Raw genomic sequence first — 22817 nt, forward strand, 5'->3', positions numbered from 1 at the left:
AGCCCCACCCCCACATCTCTGGCCTCCACCCAAGTTCTTGTATACATAAATAAATAAAATAAATCTTTTTAAAAAAGATTTATTTATTTATTCATAAAGAACTGGGGTACAAGCCAGAGATGCAGAGGGTGAGAGGATTCACCAGAGACAGAGTGGGGAGCAGAACAGGCAGATCGACGAAGTACACTCCTTAGGGGAGCAGCAGGCAGGTCAGGAGAGGTCTGCCGAGCCATGTGGTCACCTCCTGGGCAGGCGGGGATCGAACTCATGCTGAAGTGGCTTTAGCTTCTTAGTGGCTTTAGCTTCTGCTGCACTACCAGGGAGTGTACAATAAATCTTTTTTAAAAGAAAAATATAATTTAAAATTTACATTAGAGATGGCCCAAGTTCTATTTCATTCTTTGAAGAATTATTAGTTATTAATAGTGTTCTGAACCATTTCTTTGAGTCTAATGCTAGGCTAATAATTATGTTCATAAACATATCTACTTATCAATATAAGCCTCAATAGGACCTAAAGAAGTAGTTTTATCTGAATTAAGAATGTTATTTGTTCTTTAATGAGAGTTAACCAAGAGGAATGGCATCATAGGGAAAATTTAAGAGTCAGGTACCTTGGTCTGCTGCCTTGAGAGGTGAGTCAGAATCCACATTGCTAGCCCATCCAATTTGCCCTTGGAGAGAAAGCCATTATATCCTTTCCTCCTCAGTCCCTTTGTCTGGTAGCAGAGGCCTTCCTGGAAAACAGAGGGAAGACGGCTGTCCAAAGAACAGAACACATGTATGTTGGAGTCACAAAGCCCCAAGAAGCTCACGGTGCAAAAAATAAGCCAGTGCAGGCAAACAATATCCCACTAAATAATATATCCTCAAAAATTAGATATTGGGGAGAGATGTACAGTCTCCTATATCCTTTCCTACTTGCTTCCCTTTTCCCTGCACTAAAAATCTCATTCTCACCCATACCACAATTTTGACACACATGACATCTGTATTATTTTAGAAATAACATATTATAAAACACCAATGGAGTAAAAAAAAAAAAATTCAAGTTGACTTAAATTGAAAAGCAAAAAATATTCTACATAGTTTCCAGAACTGAAGAACACATTTATTTTAACTCTTATTCTACAGGCTGTTATATCATAGTTAACAATATTTGTGATATATGACTTGAGAGAGATGAGTGTGTTTTTTTTTTTAATTGCAGCTTCACTTTTTCCTGTAAAGATGATTTTGATAAGTGATCTTCTTTGAAAGTTGGGAACCTAGGGGAAGATTAATCTAGCCTAGTAGAAGAACTAAAGTGGCAAAAATTGATTAAGGCATTAAAATATCTACAGTATGTCTAGAAAATATGAGCTGTCTCTAAATGGTCCCAGTAAATCACAAACTAAACTCGAAGGAAGCAGTTAAGCAGAGCTTGCCTGAGTAATAGAAAAGTTTTCAGACTAAAGTATTTTGAAAGTGTCATTTTATTTTTATACACTGTGCAATGAGAGAGAAATATTTATATAGCCACAACCCAATCTCCTCTCTCTAGCTTTTTAAGGAAAGAAAAAATAACCTTAATGCCTAGGTAGTATTTATAATGTAGATAATAATGTAAATATTGTACTTACATATATAGACAAATATATTTTATACAATCTGTGGCCAATTATGTGATGTGATAATAGGAGCTCTTCAAAATCCACTGTCCACTTAGCTAGCCTCAGCTTCCCCTACCCTATGGAAAGCTCACCTAACTTTGTATTTCTCTTCTAGGATTAGAAATATTGTCTAAATTACCCTATTGAAAAATAATGTTACTTGGAAAGGAAATACAATTAAAAGACCATGTAGGATAGATAAAGCAACTAGGATTCCTTTATTTGCACATTCACAACATTATTTGGTGTGATTTAAAAAATAAAGAAATTTGTTCCTAGAGTTGGATAAGATTTGAATTTTTTTTCTTTATGAGGTAAGCAGACTACATAGGACTTCACAATATTGGTCTAGGGAGAAAGCGCAAAAGTTGTGAGCATTTGGGAGATTTCAAAGTAGGTCAAAGCAACCTAAAAATAGAATGGAAATCAGTTTTCTCACTCCAACCAGGTTCACAGTAGCTCTCTCAAATCTCTTTAACTCTTCCTTGGTCTCATATGAATCTCCTCCCACATTTCTCACAAAAACAATTCTAAATGGCTAAATTTTCTTCAAACCCTAACATATTATGCTTCACTCTGAACAGAAAAAGTCTTCATTTGCTTTCGTTGGAAATCAAAACCATCAGAGGGAAGCCCCCATGATCCTGCTAACCTCCAGAGTTGTGTCTGTTTTAGGAATACAGAGAAGCAAAACAAAGGAACAGAAAAGCTAAACCAAAGCAATCCATGGAAATCGGATTGTAAAGGTTATCAGCGGGGGAGCAGTGGGGAGTCAGGGGGAGGGGCCAGTGAACCACATGTTACAGGGCTGTGAGCGATTTTGGTGGTAGGTGTGCTGTGACTTACACCCGCAGAAGCATGAACCTATGCCCCTAAGTCACATACAGTGTTGAAAATTACTGTACTAAAAACAATACAATCAAAATAAATTAATCAATAAAAATATGCTTATCTTTCTCCAAAAGAAAATAAATATGACCCTTCATGCCTCTCAAAGGGATATATAAGAGTTAAGGGGAAGGATGTCCTAAAGGAACTCTGCAGAGTCTTATGGACTCCACCCTCTACTCCAGCTTTCTGGACCCTACCCCCTACTCCAATGATTGGAAACTACAACTCCCAGCAGTGCCAGGGAGAGAACTGCGAGGACCCAAGGGCGGAGCTAGCAGGAATTCTGGGACATTTGGCGGGTAAATAGGGCACAATTGCATCTCTCGCTCTCTTGTTCGGGAAATGGCTCTCTGGACCACGTGACTCAGTGTTTTCAGATAGCCAAACTGGTAAGGTATTCCAGTTACTTTGTATCCTGCTCTCTTTCCCTGAGTTGTTTCCTATTCCTTTCCCTTTTTGTAAAGAAACCCATTATTGACCCTTCTGTGTGTACCTGCAGTATAACTGAATTGTGAGCGCATGGGTGAGTCCCCACAGACAGGCAGCCCAGCCCACTCTGGGCTACCCTGTAACATAAGGAGCTAGTTATCACCTAGTACTCCTCCGCATGGGGAGTTTCTCCCTTTTTATGCACTACCCTCAATACTATACTGCAGAAAAACATTTTTCTTTCACTCAATCCTGAATTTCCATTTTACGATTTTTTTTTCTCTTCTTTCCTTGTTAGACGTTTAAAATGCTATGCCTCTGCCTCTTCCTTCTATCCAGTTTTTCCATTCTTACTCTAAAATCTACTCTCCCTACTCATCAGGTCAAGAAAGTTAAATAATATTTTTGATCCCTGAGCTATTTTTTTTAGTATTTAATAATTAGCATTTATTGGTATAAATCTCAGTTAATATGCTTGAATTTTCCCAGTAAATTCATTCTGTAGCTTGAATTTATTGTGTAGCACTGTTACTCCCAACTCTAAACATTTAGTTAGAATGGTGAGCTCAGAAGTTTAATTAGTCTGAGATGGAATGAAGTTTTTCTCTAATACTATAAGTAACCTTCTATTATAGTCCAAGAATTCAAAGCATTCTGCTCCAACTGTCTTCTGAGAGAAGCTTCCACACTAACCACTTCTCAACAGATCTAGGCAGGTCCAAACATGTCCTGAATGTTGTTTCTATGGTGAAGACAGAAGACTGGTCATCCTCTATCTTGACATTGGCTGCCAAGAGCCAGAAATACCATGGTAAAGTAAAATAAAATACACTCCCAACCAGACTCAGCAGAAAATGCACTGAATGTCTTTTTTAATGTATCATAGGAAACTTCAGTAGGAGTCCTGGGATTAAAAATTACTCACCATGACATTGGCGATTTGGAGCTATAGTTACCTAGAATAATTTCAGCAAGACATAAGGAGACACAATTTTTTCTGAATGACTTAATGACTTGTTTCCCTTAATACATGGCCAGGGCCCTCCCTAGTGGCAGAACAGGTTAAAGCACAGCACAGCACTATGAAGTTATCTGCAGCCACTGCAGCACAAGTTTGATCCCCAGCCAAGGAGTGACCCACACGGTGCAGCAGACCTCTGCTGTCTCACCTGCTATGTATTTCAGTAGATCTGCCTGTTCTGCTCCCCACTCTGTCTCTGGTGAATACTCTCACCTCACTCCACCCCTCTGGCCTGTACCCCAGTTCTTGTATCCATAAATAAATAAATCTTTAAAAATAAAAACCTGGCAAGAAAAAGTGAATTCCTCCAACCTTAATTATTTTGCTCCTTGAGGCATCTTTGTTAAAATTCAAATAATGTATAAATTGAAAAGTTAATAAAAAGTATCCCAAACTGTACCCAGCAGGTCTCATTAGATCCAGCATCAAAGCACTTCACCAACTTTCTTCTTACTAATCCACAGGTCTGGGCTCTGCGGAAGTTCCAGGTTCAGCTACTGCTACTAATTATGCAACCCCTTATCAGATTATGGAAAAAAATGCTTAGAACAATGTAGAATATTTGTTGCTCAATCATTAATCTTTATTTTTCTTTCAGTCTGTGTATGAGTCAAAATATTGATAAAATAACTACTGTATTAATTTTCCTGAAAAACCTTTATCATAACATCAACATAATAATTAAAGTAGCTATAAATTAGTTATCAAAAGTATATCCAATTGTCTGAAATTATCTAATCAGAATGTTTTCAATATCCTTACATTTAAACTTTTATATAAATAGCTTAAATCATTTTTTAATAATTAGTTACAAATATTCCTGTGATAACAAAAGTAAAGACAGGTTCCTTGGCACTGAAAATACAGAGGGACAGATTTCAAGGTCTAATTCCTCTAATTTGGAATATATATATATATATATATATATATATATATATATATAAAACATCATTCTTCATTTTGTGCAGTTTTTCACCTCAGTTGTAATCCCCATGGACTTCCCACCACCACTTCACCCATCACCATAGTCCTGTGTGCTTTTCAAAGTTAGTCCAGTAGTTAGTTATAGTAGAAAAGAAAATTTTCAACATCAATGGCACCAAAAGAATACTAGTTTTATCTTCTTTCTCATTCCTCATCACCATCATCATCATAATACTCTTGCTTGATGTTGTCAAGAGCATGCTGTTTTTTGATGTCTACACATTTGATTTTACTCACTTTATCAAACTGATTCATTACTGATTTAGTCTTATAATAGGCAGAGCTCATGTGTTTTGAAAATAAGAGCACACGCCTTATTTTAGACAGTATGGTTTTTCTATAACTGGTATATGATAAATTATTTTATGTAACTACATTTAATTTTCATAATGTTGAAGGATAGGAAATAAACTAATAGAACATTCTGCAAAATTAGAAGAAGATTTTATAAAAACCATCAGTTCCAGGGCCCTCCCTGGTGGCGCAGCAGGTTAAAGCACAGCACTAAGAAGCTTAAGCCACTTCCCCATGAGTTTGATTCCTGCCTGCCCTGGAGGAGATCCACAAGGCGAGGCAGACCTCTCCTGACCTGCCCACTGCTACCCTCAGCAGTGTACTTCGTCGATCTGCCTGTTCTGCTCCCCGTTCTGTCTCTGGTGAATCCTCTCACTCTTCGCATCTCTGGCCTGTACCCCAAATCTATATGAATACATAAATCAATCTTAAAAAAAAAACATCAGTCCAACATCCTTCAATGGCTCTCAATTTTTATAAAAGAACAGTGATCTTCCATTCTCATATGAGCTAATTCCAGTAAGAGGAAGTAGCAAAAGCTTAGTTGTACTCTGAATCAACGTTCATAAAAATAACTTAGTTATTTTATTATACTTAATGTTTTATCCTTGGTTTCTTGATATGGGTTCTATATTAAATATCTTTACCTTTTAAGATATATTTTCTTTCACCTTAAAGCTCTTTTAGAACAAGGGAAATAACTAAATCATATATACCTGTCTCTATAGTAAACGTTTCCCAAGCCAGTTCTATGAAGCATAAAATTCCTTGAAAATAACTAAATACCTGATTTAACAATACACTTTCCTACAACAAATATGAAAAGATACTTGTTTTTATAGATGAAGTACTTATCTGAAAATGTATACATGATGGCCATTAATAAATACTTAAGTACCTTGCTAAGTTCTGAATTATTTCATTACAGTACAACTCATTAGCCCCTTGATATATTTTAATAACATCAAATGAGCTAATGTGCCATTGTCACTGCTACCTGTTAATATTGCCACACCCAACAGCAAAACATAAGCTTTTGTGGAAGATGTGATATTGAAGGAATGCACATTATGAGATCAATAACTCTGAGATGTCTGAGGCACAATGGTCAAACCTGCCAGTGACTCATGGGGATTTTTCCTTTCTCTTTCCTGCATATTTTATTTTCAGAGCAGGTGTCTTATTCCCATTGGTTCAGTATTGATGCAAGCTCTTTACATATAAACGAATCAACACCATCACACAGTCAATTCCTGGAAAAGGGTGATGCCACCCTTTACCCCTAAAATAACTGTCCGGTAACCTAGAAACAAATGTTTATCTGGAGTCTTTGTAGGGATACTAAGTAGATACACTCCTTAGAGACCAGCAGAGCTCTGCTCACTGAAGTGTTACTGTTACTGTGGTTTCTCTACCTTTGTCTCCGGGATGGCTCCAGACATATACTGTCATATGTCACCATATGTAGAGCATATCATATGTCATCAAAACAACTGCTGGTACCGGGTGATGACAGAAAGATCAGTGGTGTCAGGGGTCCTTTCATGTGTTTGTGCATGGCTGTACATCTGTTTATTCACTCTATGAGCAAAATGATACATGAGGTATGTATGCTTCAGTCCCCGATTGTCCTCACCCCTAACTTATACCCTCAACCCTCAACCACCAGTTCTGATCCCCAAGACATGGCATGAGACTTTGATTTTCTTTCTGGAAAGACTCGTTCGTTCTCTCAGATCCAAGAATCTCACTTGATTGAGAATCTTTCTGAGAACCTCTGTAAATATATGAAAAAAATAAGAGAAGTCACTAATGAATGCTTTTATGCAATTGCATTGATAAACTCAACTTAATTGATTCATCATTTGAAAGATGTCTCTGCAATCTCCCATTTTTCCCCCTTCACAGTACCCCCCAAAGTGAGTCAAAGAGGTCATCTTGTTTAGAACGCTGTGTACTTTTTTACTTAACTTAGAAGTAACACTTACATGGAGGGTGTAGCTGTCGGTTTGGCTTTTGGTTGGTTGTTGTTTGAGTTTTGCTTTTGGTTTTTGTTTTTGTTTCTGCCACTGATCTACTACATTGTAAACAATCTTAGCACAGAGGTTCGGAAAAAATACAATAAAGCTTTGAGAGTGAAAATTGCCCACATGCCTCACGAGGGTTCAGGCTAGTAATGACAAGAAGACACAAACCAATTGTTTATTTTTTCCTGCCTCCAGCAATATTTTTAGCTTACCACATATCTTTTTCATATGGATGTGATTTTTCCCTGATGAAAAATATATGCTAAAAAGAAGAATGTCTGCAATTAACTAAAATAAAAGAGCAACTACAGCATGTGCTCCGTGGTGCAATAAAGGCAAAAGGGCTCTTTGTGAAGCGACATTGCTCCAGGAAAATTCCTTTCTCTAACTGTGATGCATTTGCTTCTATTCTGCATTGTGAACCTCCCGAAAATAGAAACTTTATGTTTAATTGATTTATTTGTAATGAATCTGGCTCGGGGTAAAGACTCTTTGAAGCTGATTGATTACTGCAACAAGCTTAAGATTTCATACCACAACAAACCTTTTTGTACTAATAAACAGTGGGACAATAAAGCTCTGGGGCATGGTGTTTCCCTTCACATTAAAGTGAGGATTTGCAACTTAAGTATGTGAGGGACATAGTTTATGTGCTCCCAAGAAGCAGACATAATGAACTATTTCTTTTAATGGCAGATTATCCCTGTTTCTATTTCCTGGAGTGAAGACCTTGCAAATTGATGTATCTGTCCTCTGAGGTTTTCAGAGAGGCATTATGGCATTTTAAAATATTAATATGAGAGTACATTTAGCTGAAAGTAGCTAGTCTAGGAGTCTCATGTGGCTGCAATGCAGGTCACCAGAGACCTCCTGTCTCTCAAGGCAAATGATTTACTCTAAGTGTATCATTAAGATACACTTTTTGGGAATTTATGATGGTGCTTTTTCACCAAGTTATACCTTTTCCATAAAAATTTAAGTAGCTTATGCTATTTTCCCTCACTCTTATTCCTTAAAAAACTGGTCAGTGTCACGGGCAATGGTAAGTGCCACCTCCTTCCCTGCCACTGTGGGTTTGGGCTGAACACTGATTAAGTAGGACTAGATGTCACATCTTGTTACAACTTTGCAGAGCAGAGACTATCCTAGGAGATTTGAAAAGGACAGCAATTGTTCCTCCAATGGGGAAAAGGGAGAGTGAAGACAAATCCAGATTCAATGCAGGAGCTGGATTGCAGAAAAAAGAAATATACTAATCCCATAGATAGATGGCAAGGAGACTATTCAGGAAGCTTCCTGTGACTTTTAATTTTTAAAATAATCTGTATATATTTTTAAATTCCCTTTTAAGTAACAGGTGACTTGGTGGTTTATCCCCTAGCTTTCTTAGATTTCAAGAAATCAAGCTAGCTAGTGATATTTGTGATAGAAAGAGAAAATGACTTAACCCTGAGCTCTTTTTTTGCTGGTAATTCTGGTATGAAGACCTTGCAACCTGATGATATCAGAAAGTAACATTTTCTCTACTGTAGTTGAGCTGTAGTCTCTACAAGTTAGTCACTTCTAAAGAATTTTTTAATTATTTGAATAAATGCAGTTATACAAACCAAATTTATCTCAATACAAAACTTTTTAGTTGTCTAAACAATTCAAGATTAATGAATCTTATGCCATATCATAAAGTTATTGTATCTGCGAGAGATTGTGTACAAATTTACTTCAATTCTTGCGCTCAATTTGACTCTGAAGTTACTTCAGCATAAAGACACCCCAGTGCTGTAATATTGTCCCCCTAGACACTGAGATATCTCAATGAAAGACTGGAACAGAAGCATCTGTAGTCCATTTATTTGTCTCTGTGCAATCATGGATGTTAATTTTAAAAATTCTATGTTGAAAGCTATGCTTTAACTTAAAGACTAGAAGCAAAAGAAGAAATCCTTATTTTAATTAAAATAGTAAGTAATGTGTCTGCAATTTACAGTCAAGGTCTTGATTTTTCTTGCTTCAAGAATACAAACCATTTCATTATTTAGGTTAGAAATTCATTTTTTCATTAGAGTAAAGCTAACATTACAGGAGTAAATATTAAACTCTTTAAATGTGACTCTCCAGTATATTCCCTGTGAGGAGCCGTTTGCTGGTGACAAACCATCAATAGCAGAGGAGCCAGTAAAAGCTGTAGGAGATTACTTTTCATTTCTTAACTAGCCTGCTTGGCTTATTAGCAGCATCTTTAAATGCTATTTCAAAAGACTATTGCAAACTTCTTTAAGTAGGGATTTCATGATTCCTGTATATGAATTCTAAATATGTGTCTTAGCTTACCCATAAATTCATTCCAGATCACAAGAATGACTAATGAAAAATAAAAATAACCTTATAAAATGAAATTATTCTATCTGTTCTATATGCAAGTTTAAATATCTTTCTGTAGGATGCTTTCTAAAGGATATATACTAGTATTAAAAAATACACAGAAACATTGATGGATGAAATTGTATTAATTGAGTGTAACCTTGAACTTACATTGAAATTGGCATGAGGTATTTTTTAAAATGAGATAGTGAAATATTAATTTATTCTCCATGGAATATTCACAGGATTCATATTTAAAGTTCTAATTAAGTTTTATATGACCTTAGGAAAACAAAGATTTAGATTTTGAAATACCAAACTAGCGATATCTAATCACCAGCATTATTTGCATCTATTTCACTAACCAAATTTTATTCCTTTCTGTCTAGACCAGATTCACCTGATACTTTATTGATACAAACATTGTGTATTTTTAATCTTAATTTTCATTTAGAGAACTCACAAGACTTCACAGACATTACCTCATTCAAATGTTAACAGGGAGGTAGAGAAGTGACGGGCACTGAAATGTAAATGAAAATACCAATATTTATATAGTGCTTTTTCTAAAAAGTTCATAAAATTTGTGTGAAGTATGAGCTTAATTCCTCACAAGATAAAAATGATGTACATTCAATATAGAATTATTGACTAAAATCAACATGATTTTCTCAATATATGTTGCTTCTTCAAAGTTGTAAGATGTTAGGAAGAACACTGATCCTATGGAGTTGATGATATAATATTTAACGGGATTTATTTTGATAATATTTATAAATAATGTATATGAATCTATCCTTAATATTTCCACCCCTAGCAACAATATGCTCTTGATGACACATTCTTACTTGAATCAGTTTTCTACTTGAGTGTTCATTACCCCCCCAAGCCAGGACTTTATAGTTTTGTTTTTTTTAAGATTTATGTATACAAGAATCGGGGTACAGACCTGAGGTGCAGGGGCATTGAGGGGTTTCAGCAAAGATAGAGTGGGGAGCAGAACAGGCAGATCCACTAAAATACACTGCTGAGGAGAGCAGCAGGTGAGACAGGAGAGGTCTGCTGCACCATGTGTGTAATCTCCCTGGAAGGGGGCTGAACTTGTGCTGCAGTTGCTTGCAGATTGCTTCATAATGCTGCACTTTAATCTGTTGGACCACCAGGGAGGGCCCCAGGACTTTATAGTTTGGAAATCAGAAGACTCAGGAGTGAATACCTGCTGGATTGCTTAGTTTTTAATCTTCATCAAATCACTGAATTTTCCGTAGGCTCCGTTTTCTCAGAGAAGAATGGCAGTGTGTGTGTGTGTGTGTGTGTGTGTGAATATATATATATATATATGTATGTATGTATGTATGTATATATGTATGTATGTATGTATGTATGTATGTATGTATGTATATATATATATATATATATATATTCTCTAGATCCTAGCTAGGTTATCGTCTCAGGGACCTAATGAACTGATATTTGGAAAAGCAACTTGTGAAATATAAAACATCTTTCAAATGGAAGTTATTTATATGTATGATTTTAACCAGAACAGGACAAAAATGTCTTGCTTCTGCAAATAATGATCCTGCAATGAATCTCACTTCCATCATTCATATCATCCCCATCGATATTCAAATTGACCTAAGGAGTTGAAAAATAAATAATAAGTCTTTTAATAGATTTTATAGTAATAATAGTACTTATTAAAGGGCTTCAATGAGTTATTGCATAAATCAACCTACTTAGTGCACAAAAAAGGAAATCTGTGTTTTCTAATTCTAGTTTATATTATTTCAGTGGTAACTGTATTATAATTTACTGAATTTATATTTTTCCCAAAGCACTATAAACATTTCACTGAATGGAAAAATCAAATAAAAATTTGTTTTAGTTTTGTATTTCATAACTAATATTCACTTAGTAAAAGTTCAGGGACTTTGAGGATAATTGGTTGGATATCACTCACAGTTTCTCATCGTGAGAGAATATTAAAATAAGCAAAAATGATTTTTTTTAAAAAATTGTGTTCCTTTATTTTATTTGGGCCACCAATGTGACTTAATATAAATCAAATGTAATGAGAAAATGATGAATTTAAGGAAAAATTCATTTTCATAGTATATTCTGTCCATAATTTTTAAGAATGTAAGTAAGTGGCTTCATTTGAAGTTAGACAAAATATTCTTTCCCTTATATCATCCCATCATTTGTTAATGGGATTGATGAAACAGATTGAAACTTTGCCTGTTCAACCCCTACTGGGAGATTTAGAAATTGCTTTATTTACATTTGAAACCTAAATCTATTGCCTCATCTCTTGACCAAGAATCTACATCATTCATATTCCTTTTAGAGAGCCACCTAAAAATATAAAACAAACAAACAACAAAAACAACAATAATCATTGGTAAATGGGTTCTCATGAATCATACCTGAACTTCCTGGAATTGTTAAACAAGAATGATTTAAGATAATTTTCAATCAAATGAGACAAATGGTGGGCTCAACTGATGAATTTCTTGTCAAGCTGCTACACCTAACAGCTATGCAGCTTTGTGTTTGCAACTTGGAGTCTTTATTTTTTTCCCAAAGTGGCCAGAGGGCACAGGTAAAAAGAAGGATAGTATATCTGTTCTGTAATTTTAACACTGTTAAATTAAGATTATTCAAAAGAAAATGCTGGCCACGACAATCTTAGCTTAAAAAGAACACCAAAGAGAAACGTGCAAGTGGATAAAAATACCTTCTTCATTCATAAAAAAGGATGGGGGTGGGGCAAAGCAGCCACAGATCAAAACAGAGGACATCTAGAGCTTATTAATAAATCTTATAATTTGGTAAAGAGAAATATTTCTTCACAAGGTCTTCAGACACTAATTCAAGAATCATTACATGATAGATAAGGACCCTTGGAAGTACCAACTGGCCAGAGAATAAATAAAGCAGGAAGGGTGACAATACCTTAGTCATGCATTCATCAGGTTCTTTAAAGCACCATTGGAAAAAGAAATCCTACGTTATTAATTCTCCAATATCTAACCTTAGGCAAGCTGAGTAAGAGCATTGTAAGTAGGTCACTTTTTAACTATTTATTTTAACAAATGGACAGGATTGCATTAGCATAGGACAAAGTATAAATATTGATTTGAGAAGCCAGAACACACAATAAAACATCAACCTTCCTGACCCTTTTAAAGGAAGCTAGTCATAAATAAAGTTCATCTCTACAATTTTTTTCAGGAAAACAATAGATACATAATTCATTCATAAAGTATCTTCATCGTTATTTTTACTGATCACTACCCAAATGTCCCAGTCATACTAACATTACAGCATATAGATTGCATTTGTCTACCCTCTAAAAGGGTATGTTGTACCATATACTGCAACCCTGTTTTATTTATGGCACAATCTATAAGGGCAACTTTTAATAGTTCCACATGAGCTGAGTGCTAAAAGACAGAGATGACAAATGTTAGTATTATTCTAACCATGATAAAAATAAAATCAATAATTGTGCTTTCGGAATCAGGAAAAATAACATTGAACTATTCCAGGTCATGTCTTATTCATTTATCTCCTATATTTCTGTGGAAAAAAAGAGTCAAGATGAGAATATTAATATTCTACAACTACAAGTAATTACTAAATCTTTTGATGAAGTAATCTTTGAGTGAATAAATTATATCACAAATTTGCATTGACTCTACTATGTGTATTAAAATACCATTCAACACTTCCTTTGGGGGCCTACTGTGTGCCAATATTAAGTTTGGAAATTTTCAGTCTAGGAAACTTAAGTAAGATAAGATCACAGCTCTCTAGGAATTATCAGTCTCACAGCTATAGATAATAATGAAATATTTACACATACTCTGTGATGGAGAAACTATCTGTTCTCTCTGACTCATCTTTTTCTTTTACAAGCCACATCTAGTTAACCAGCAAATACAGTTAGTGTCAACTTCCAAATGTATTTAGCCACTTTTAACTGGTACCAGCTTTATCTAAGTTACAACAAAGTCTTTCCTAGACTATTATAATACTGTCAGACGTAAGTAAGAGCACATCTAATGCCAGTTTATAAGACCCCAAATGCAGAGTCACTGGAAATGCAACCTGGGCTTATAGCAGAGCTCTTTGCCTTTCTGAGTCCCACTCAATTTTGGTAGCTTTTCTAATCACCCAGGAAATGGATCAGTGTAATAGTCTTGAGAATAAAATATGCTGTCTCAAGAACCTGCAGAGACCTGTCAGATATTAGGCTTCATTCTAGAGGTACATAATGCATGTCCTTCAATTTAAGGGAGTTTGCTGGTCTGTACAAGATTGCTGCAGCCTTAAAAACTGACTCTGAAAATATCTATCAGTACTCTGTAGTTTTACCAAATCACCCATGCATGTGCTGCTTCTTCTCCCTTTAGCATGTTATCAATATAGCAAATTTATGTGATGTTCTGTGGCATACCCAGAGTCTACATCCTTCCCGACTCTGTGTGTGTGTATATATACATACACTATTGAATATCCCAAATGGATGCAAACTATTTCTCTCAGATCAAGCTATTTCCTTCCTAATGATGACCGATACCATGTTTCTAATAAACTACTGCCTGACCGAGTTTGTAGAAGGTCACACTTGTCCACCAGAACTATTCTGTTTTTGGATACAGTCTGGTGAATTAAAGCAATATAGGATGAGAAATTCTCTGTATCTTCTATTTTCTATAGAAGTTTTTTTTTTAAAGATTTATTTATTTATTCATACAGAACTGGGATACAGGCCAGAGATGCAGAGGGGAGCAGAACAGGCAGATCGACGAAGTACACTGCTGAGGGGAGCAGCGGGCGGGTCAGGAGAGGTCTGCCACGCCACGTGGATCTCCTCCGGGGCAGGCGGGGATCGAACTCATGCAGAAGTGGCTTAAGCTTCTTAGTGCAGTGCTTTAACCCGCTGTGCCACCAGGGAGGGCCCTCTATAGAAGGTTTTTAATTTCATGAGATGAGATGTTTTTATTTACTAGCCTGGCTAGAAGGGAGGTAGTTCTAAAGGCTTCCGCCTGGCTTTCTCCACAATGACTCTTATGCTACAGGCCACAGAATTAATGTTAACAGGCTTATGAAACACCATATTTATTCCAAGTATATACTTGGGGACAAGGATAATTACCTTCATATGTCCACATAACCAATAGCCCAGCTGCAGCCAGGATTCGTTTATCATCTGACCCCAAATGTTCACATTCAGATCAACTGCTGTCTTGGGTTGCTATGTATCAATACTAACTCAGACCTAGTATCTAAAAGCTCTAGAAATTTTTTCTGCCCTCCTCTTCCCAGGGATCAGTTGCTCAAGTAAGTTGGAATAGGCTTTTGAAAATCAGTACAATGTGTATTCGCTAAGATATTGCAAAATATTTTCTTTCTGGTGATCATCCTTTTCTTTGTCAAATTATTCTCGTTCTAAAAATTATCTCTAGTTCCGAAACTGAAAAAAAGGATTGTGACATTTTACTGTAATAATTGGCCTTAACCTTCTAATCATCGCCTCTCGCTGTCTTTTGTTTGAACAAATTGAGTAGTACTCCACCAGCTGCCCATTTCCTTCCTCCTAGGCCTACTAAGATCCTTTGCTGCCACTCCAGCCTGGCCGCTCATTATGTTTATGCTCACCTTTTTTCTGATGGCTATTTGTTCCCATGTATTCTCCAATATTTGGGGATCCTATAGCCAACCACATTTCCATCAATGGCCCAGTTCTGGAACAGTATATGTTCTTAGTTGCTTTGATCTTTGGAGAAAAGGAAGCACAGAACTGCTCGAAGGTATTTGTGATCCTCTCATCAGTATATTCCTTGATCCCAGGGATTCAGCTCCTATAGTTTAATAAAATACAATTAGATTACCAAACCAAAATTTTATGCTTTAAGCTATTTATGTATTGTTCATTAAAAGGATTACTTTACACCAACCTAGGTGGACTGAGAAAAGAAATTCTTGGTTCAAGGATGTAATATAAAATTCTCAAAAACCCAAAAGTAAAAATAACAAAACAGAATGTCCAAGGGCTTTGAGATAACTGTACAAGGAGTAGCAGACCCATGATGCCGATACCAGGAGAAAAAGAAAGGAACAAACATTTGACATTATAATGACTAACAATCTAACAAAATTAACATCAGACACCAAACTACATACCTAGGAAGCTTAGAAAATACCAAACAAGACAAATGCTAAAAAAATAAAAAATAAAAAGTATTTAAAAAATGTATTCCTTAGCATACCATTTTTAAATTACAGAAAATAAAAGTAAAGAAAATATCCTGAAAAAAGTGAAAACAAAAAGTAAAAAAAGGAACAAAGATAAGAATTATGTACATCTTCTACTCAGGAACCAAGCAATCAGAGAGTAGGTTGAAATATTTAAAGTGTCGAGGGAAAAATAAACAACAAAAACCAAGAAATTCTCTCCAGTTAGAAGAGAATGCCAAATGTTCAGTTATTAACCAAATGTTTTAACATTAAGTACTCAATTGGTTGCCCTCTCTGGAAACTCACATACACATTGTTCAAATGATGCCAAAAGATGGTCAGAGTATATATGAAGATTTTGATTTTTTAAAGAACATGCAATGTTTTGTAAGGGACAGTGACTTCAGTCACTGCTCATCTACATTCATCTATTCTGCATCAGCTTAAAATTATTCCACCTCCTCACCCCCCCCCTTCTTTCCAGTAACAGGTTGTGGTTGATGCTTACAAGATAACTTAGGGTTAATATTTTATTACCAGGAACATTTTATTCATTTAATAGCTGTGTGTTGTTGTGTTCAGGCCTTAGTGTTCCCTATAAAGCAATGCATTTTAATAAGGTTGTATTTCTTGGGTACGCTTGACCTTCACATCTCAATGGGAGCTAGCATTGAGAATTTTATGATATGGTTATTTACATAATAATAAACAATGAAGTGAGGAGGAATAGTTAAGCCAATATGAAGAGGGTGTCAGCAATTTACCATTTTGAAGGAGTTCTTTTGTAATGATATAAAAATAGCTGGAGGAAAAGGCAGTTATAAGATTATAAATAATCTTAGCACTCTGAACAGAAATAGAAACTGAATCATCATGAAATAACTTCAAAAACATTTTTAAAAGATTTGCAACCTTCTCCTCTTCCTATACAGAGATCGTTGGAAAATTATCTAATAAGAAAATTATTTGAATTTGAACCCAAGCCACATTCTGCTTTAATTATTTTATTTTTTGTTGGACATGACCTTTACTGGTTTAAGCCCCTTTCACTTGGGCAAATACCTGAGGATAGTCCTTCTCTTGGTAGCCAAATCTTCTGGAAATCAGTCATTCTGTTTAACACAATGATGGGAAATTTAGAAAAAGAAATCTGTATTTTCTAGTAAAGATAAGAAACATCTGCAATTCATTCTTTTTAAAGATTTATTTATTTATCCATATAGAACTGGGGTACAGGCTAGTGGTGCAGGGCAGTGAGAGGATTCACCAGAGACAGAGTGAGGAGAACAGGCAGATTGCCGAACTACACTGCTGAGGGGAGCAGCAGGTGGGTCAGGAGTGGTCTGTCACACCATGTGGTCACCTGGGTGGGGGCGGTCAATCGAACTCATTCTGGAGTGGCTTTAGCTTCTGCTGTGCTTTAATCCACTGCGCCACCAGGGAGGGCCCAAGAGACTGATTTTTAATGTTATTTTACCACACACAATTGTAGTCAAAATTGCATCAAAGAGATGACCAAACCAATCTGTTAGATAAATGGGAAATAACCCTCCCAATGACAAGAAATCCTTAATATAAACTAATTAAATAGTGTGTTCATAACAATGCCCATATTATTCATTCTTTGCAATTTCACCTTCAAAATACTTTTCTTTAACAACAATTCTTACTAACATTTCTTACTAACTAAAGTGATTCACTTTAAAAGGTGACTTACTAGCTGGAATGGAAGAGAAAATTAAACAGAATATTAGAGTTGCCACTGAGAAAACTGCTAATTTGCTCAGAGCCAGGGAGAATAAACAGAATAATCCAAATACTTGCAGCCGACTCAGTCCATTAAAAGCGTGGTGGATGAAACACTCAAGAATATGTAAATGAAGCTATTTGAGTTGAAAATGAACTTGATAACCTAATAGATTTTTGCATCTGGCAGTTAGCAGAGAAGCTGCTTTCCTTGGCTGTGGTGAGGTAGGCAGTTATTGACTGGATGCGGACTTGGGTGACATCATCCAACACCATGACAACGAAGTGATCACTTCCAGTCATTTTGAATGATGCAAAATCGCTGCCTGATAATTATTTCTATGTGGTAGAGTCATCCCTGGAAGAAATCTGAAGTAGAAGGCAGAAGTATTTGTGAAATCCTGTCAAGTGGTTGTTATTTGTTTCTATTCCCAGAATTTTCAAAATAATTTTCATGATGCAGAAATAAAACTTGATGAATAAGTCAACAACAGAGCTGATAAGTATATTTTACCTAGAAACTTTTCCCCAGACATCTTTACCTTTTTCTCTAACATTGGTTATTCAGAAAAAGTGAAGCAATAACTGTGTTGTGGTGGAATTATATATAATAAAAGTAATATATGTAGACATATAATAATCTATGTATGTTAGCTATGTACATATTATATACATGTATGTATATATAGGCAGATATATATAACAGGAAACTTTTGTTAAATGAAGAAGTTTTTGTTTTTATACTCATGAAATTAAATTTAAATAAACTACAGTCATCTGTCAACCACAGGGATAACTTTTGCAAAATGCATCTTTAAGCTAGCTTATTGTGGAGCAAATGTTGTTAATGATACAACCTAGACCACACAGCCTATTACATGCCCTGGCTGTATGACGGCCTGCATGATTATGTTTACCTCTTCTCTTTCATCCTCCATCTTACCCCAGGGGTAGTACCATGGCTGACCATGGTTTGAAGGCAAATGCAGGTAATATGATTTTAATGCCTGATATTTTTAAACCACAATAATATCATCGCACCCAAGATAATTATAATAGTTCCATAATACAATCTATTAAATGTCTAATTCATATTTAAATGCTCCCAACTACACCAAGATTTATAAAGTGAATTAATTTCTTTTTACTTGAGAAATATTTGGCTATTCCCATCAGGTATTATCACCATAGCGCTAGATTTTTAGTCACAACAGTGAAATGTTCATTTTTTCACCTTTAAGGAATTTCAAATTTGGCTCACAGATTTCATCCCCCATTTGCCTGACTTCTGGTTTCAACATTGAAGCTCATATCTTTTTCCACATTGTAGACTTTCACTTCTCCCACCTTTTCCACAGCATGACTTTTTGCTTTACTCTACTCTAGAACCCATTCTATATAGGAAGCCATATTACATCCTACCAGAAATTGAACCTTTTCTAGTAGGGAGCAGAACAGGCAGATCGATGAAATACACTGCTGAGGGGAGCAGCGGGCGGGTCAGGAGAGGTCTGCCACACCATGTGGGTCATCTCTGGGGCGGAATCGAACTTGTACTGAAGTGGCTGTGCTAGCTTGCAGTGCTGCATCCTAACCTGTTGTGCCACCAGGGAGGGCCCCATTTTCTAATTTTTAACCACCTAACTCACAGATTCTCACCCCTCCTTCATTTCTACTCCTTCTTAGGGCTACTGTTCTTTGCCCTCTAGACTCTTGTTCTGTTTCTAGCTTCTTACCTTAACACTTTCTCCCCAATCCATACTCCTCAGCTAGCTCTAGCTTCTTCCTGCTTTTCAATGGATATAAAGTTACAATTATGCAAGATAAAAATGTTCTAGAATTGCTGTGCAACATTAGACTCACAGTTAAAAATGCTGTATTATAATCATTGTAAAAATTATTAATGAGGTAAATCTCACATGATGTGCTTTTTTTGCCACAATAAAAACAGCAAAGTCTGCACTTATCACCTCCCTTCTGCATCTGAGAAGCTTAGCCCACCCTGCTGATCTCAGGGTTTTCTCCATGACACTGATCTGAAACTGCCTCCTCAGAAGCTAGGAAGTCATTTTCAATTGCCAAATCTCACGACTGTTTTTCAGTTCTTGGCTATGTTTGTTTCAACACCGGCAAAGACATCTGGCTTACTGGCAATATCTGCGTTCTCACAGATGTACTCATCTTCCTGTCTGCTTGTACCGAGTTTTGCCTTGACACATGCCACTTCCAAGCGCTGACAAGGAAGATTTCTGAGGGCTCAAGCATCATTCCATTTCCCTTTTCCTTCTCCCTTCACTTAAACTACTATTCATTGTGTTAGGAACTCTCATTTGCACTTCTCTACCTTTTACTTCTCTCCCTCCCTTCAGAATTTCAGCTCTCCACCAATATAGATAGTTCCATTTACCCACTGTTAAACATAAGGCTAGGCAAGATAAAGAAAGGAAATTTTCTTGGACCCAATAGCCTGGGATTTGCTTCTTACTGGCTGGGCAACTTAGGACAAGTTACTTCCATTCTTTAAACCTTCATTTTTTTCATCTGTAAAATAGTGATAATGAAAGTTATAAATTTCATTACTCTGCTGTAAGGGTTAAATAGTTAATCCACACAGAGTACCAGAATAAACTTGGTACGTAAATGTTCAGTAAATATTAGCTGTGGACACAATTATCCTCTCTTGCATAAATCCTGTTCTCCAAGCCATATTTTCTTTCTCAGTTAATGGCAGTAGCAGCAGCTCAACCGTCCACACAAAAGTCCTCCCAATCACCTTCTAACCTCTTTCCACACTCAGCTCATTTCCACCAACTAGAGAGACATTTAATCTCCCACTTTCTTTCCTTCTGCTGCTGCCCAACTCCAGAGCTTCATTATCTCTAACCTGAATTACTGCAATAGCCCACTCTGGGATTGCCTGCCTTCAATCTTACCTCCCAGGTCATCTTCAACACAACGATATCTTCCTAAACGCAGGCATCTTTTAAATCTTCTTCTGTTTTTATCATTACCTTCAAAACAATTTGAAATGTTGAGCACAATGTAGCTCATTACATCTGCTGTCTTCTCAAGTGTTCACAGACTCTCATGAGAAACACACAATGTGTTTTAATTAATCCATGCACTTGCAAAGCTTTTCCTTGTGCCTCAGTCACTCCCCTCCCCATCTTATTTGTCAAACTTCTACTTATCTTTTAAGAAGCAGTTCAAATGGCATGTGAGTAGAGTAAACCATCACTTTTTTTTGTCTAAGAAAGATAGAGGTAGATAGACGATAGATAGATTTTGTTTATTTTGTGTGGTTTTTAATTGTTCATACCCCTTATCTTATTTGTTCATATTTCTTTATTCCTTGATTAGATAATGAAGATTTTCAGCTTGGACTATGATACCTTATCTTCATAGCTCTAGTCCATGACAGAGTCCTTGGCACATATTAAATATTCCATGAAACTTCACTGAATAAATCAGAGCTACTCCCAAATGCCAAATGCCCACCTTCTGTCTCTTTCTAAGTTTACAGAGTCAATTACAGTAATGCTTTTCCTTTTAACACGTTTGTTTTATTGAGAGCTTCCCTGCTTTCCCTAGATCAGGCCTTCGTCACCATTGGCACAGATTAGGACAGGAGCCTACTATTTGATCAGCAGCTTTAGTCAATTTATTCCAAAGTCAATCCAGGATGTATAAACACCAGAGATATGTTCTTTAAGCACAGATTCTATAGCCTCATTCCACTGCCCAGAACCTTTCAAAGTCTTCCTTTGGTTGAACAACAAAATGCTAAACCTTCAGCACTGTTCCCTCTAACGAGCCTCATCTCAGTTCATCATCTCTTCCCCACTCACCAAATGTACACATGCAAGACTCCTGAACTGCTCTCTCTTCCTTCAGCCCACCAGCCCCACATTCCATATGTGGCTATCCTTTCTGCCTGTCAAAACCTGACTCAAATGGTATCTCTTCCATAAAGTCTTCTATAAGCTTCCTGATCAAAAATAATCTTTTCTCGTCTTGTCTTCCATGTAAAGATATTTTTTTTTAGCACATCACATTGTTTCTTTTATGTAAGTGTATGTCTTTAACATGGAATCAATCCAAATGCCCAAAAGTAAATAACTGGATTAAAAAGATGTGGTATATACACACAATGGAATATTACTTAGCAATCAAAAAGATAAACACATGCCTTTTACAGCAACATGGATGAAGCTGGAAGGGATCATACTTAGTGAAATAAGCCAGAAAGAAAAGGAAAAATACTGGATGGTTTCACTCATAGCAGGATTATAAAGGACCAGAGGAGAAAATAATAATAATAATGAACTATATAACAGAGACATTTTATGGAAATGGAGTGTGGAATGGGATCAAAAAATGGGGGAGAGGGAGAGCACTGGACTATGGTGATGGCATACGGGTGATCTGGTGATGGGAAGCCCAAGGGGATTGGAATGGAAAAATGCACAAAAATATGTAAAAATAAACAATGATATTATTTTTTTAAAGTGTATATCTTTAAACCATAGAGTTCTAGATACTGCCCTGTCTCCATCAATAAACTACAAATTCAAGTCTCTTCTAAGCAGATATGTTGCCTATCATCGAAAGAGGTTGCCAATGGAAATAAGAAATGTGCCAAAGACAGAAGAGTTAACATTAGCATGGAATCTGGAAGAAGGCATCACAACAGCATTACAGAGATAGGGCTGGCAGGTAACTAAGCCTGAAAACTACCACCAAGAAGTAGTGGGATATCGACCTGCGAAGTTGTTTTTTGGAGAATTTGAATGTCAAGCTGAGATCTGAGAGCATAATCTTATTTGTATCTGGATGATAGTATTTCTATCTGAGCAGGATTGTTATGTGTAAATTCACTATTTTAAGATTTATCTGATATCTGTTTTGTTATAAATTGAAAGGAAAAGAACCTGAAGATTGAGGTTCCAGTCAGAACCTTTTGTGCTCATCCATGTTAAGGTGCCATAAGCAGGGCAATGAAGGTAAGAGGAGAAAGTCCCCAAGACATAACAGGGGCAAAAAATATAAACTGGTAAAAAATTAAATGCAAGGAACAAAAAGAAAGGGGTTGGATTATTAGATACCTAAGTCATTTCCTGTAAAAGAATGTCTAGCTGTTAAAGTATCTTGGTGACAATTTTAATG

At 36.2% G+C, this 22817-nt stretch overlaps 1 long non-coding RNA gene across 1 annotated transcript in view; it reads right to left on the reverse strand.

Moving 5' to 3' along the window:
* Positions 1–653: 653 nt before the first annotated feature.
* LOC105853358 overlaps positions 654–22817 on the reverse strand; it is a 29389-nt gene continuing 7225 nt past the window's right edge. The window contains exons 2-3 of the long non-coding RNA XR_001145195.1: positions 15327–15529; positions 654–737 (exon numbers count right to left, since the gene is read on the reverse strand). This is a non-coding gene — a long non-coding RNA (uncharacterized LOC105853358). The remainder of the gene's footprint in view (positions 738–15326; positions 15530–22817) is intronic.

This window comes from Condylura cristata, unplaced genomic scaffold (assembly GCF_000260355.1).
Source record: "Condylura cristata isolate star-nosed mole 26May11 unplaced genomic scaffold, ConCri1.0 scaffold00007, whole genome shotgun sequence".
NCBI classification, from domain to species: domain Eukaryota; kingdom Metazoa; phylum Chordata; class Mammalia; order Eulipotyphla; family Talpidae; genus Condylura; species Condylura cristata.